This window comes from Passer domesticus, chromosome 4 (assembly GCF_036417665.1).
Source record: "Passer domesticus isolate bPasDom1 chromosome 4, bPasDom1.hap1, whole genome shotgun sequence".
In the NCBI taxonomy this organism is placed as follows: Eukaryota; Metazoa; Chordata; class Aves; order Passeriformes; family Passeridae; genus Passer; species Passer domesticus.
Genome location: NC_087477.1, coordinates 28,802,723 through 28,803,680, shown reverse-complemented (window position 1 = coordinate 28,803,680; position 958 = coordinate 28,802,723).

Here is a 958-nt window from a genome sequence, read left to right as displayed (position 1 = left end):
GGCCACAGGGTGTGAGGCTTATTCAAGCTCCTTCTATTCTTGAATGTAGAAATAGTAGCTAGAGACAGCTGTCTCTCAAGCCTTTAACTACCAGGGATAATTTTTCTTCAGTTAGTGAAACATCTGATGCATGGAGTTATCCTCACTTGTCAAATGCAGGATCTGACCTGGCTGCTGCCACTCCATAGGAAGACTTTGGATGGATGTTCTGAGGGGTCAAAAAAAGGAAATTGAGCACAGATCAGTAAATGTTAGGAGGTGGGTAGAGAGCAGTGAAAGTTGGACTATTGCTCCCTAAATCTGAGGTTCAATTGCACCTTGAACTGTGCATATGCAGCTCCATTCCATTTCCCTCATCTCAGGTTTAGAGGTACTGCAAAAATGCTGGTGGAGGATAACAAGGCTTGTCCAAGATTCGGATCCTGTTTATATAGAGTAACAGGGTAAACCTGGACTTTTCATCCTGGAAAAGTGCTGAGAGTGCTGCGCAAGAAGTGGAGAAAACTCGGGAGTGCTCTGGAGAGAGCACAAAGAAGCAAAGTGTTCGTCACCCCATCCAAGAGCAATGGGGCACCAGATCCAAGCTGGTGAACCGAGCTGCAGAGAAAAAGAAGGGCGCTGGGTGAGGAGTTGTAGCGGATCTGTACAAGACATTTTGGAGAATACTGAGCATGAACCGCACGGGGAACTGGATGAGAATGGGAGAGAGAAGAAACAGCATCGGGCTGAGGAACGAAATCCTCTGTGCTGCAAATACAACCTGGGAGACTCAGAGGACGCATGGTGTGAGTGTGGATGGTGCCGGGCACACCAGCTGAGGCCCCGGCCGGCAGCAGCACGGGTGACACCGGGTGCCCAGCACGGGTGACACTGAGTGCCAGCTGCCCGCCGTGGCTGGCGGGCGGTCGCACGGCGCTCCGCCCCGCGGCACCGGCGCTGCTCCGGGCGGAGCGGGGCG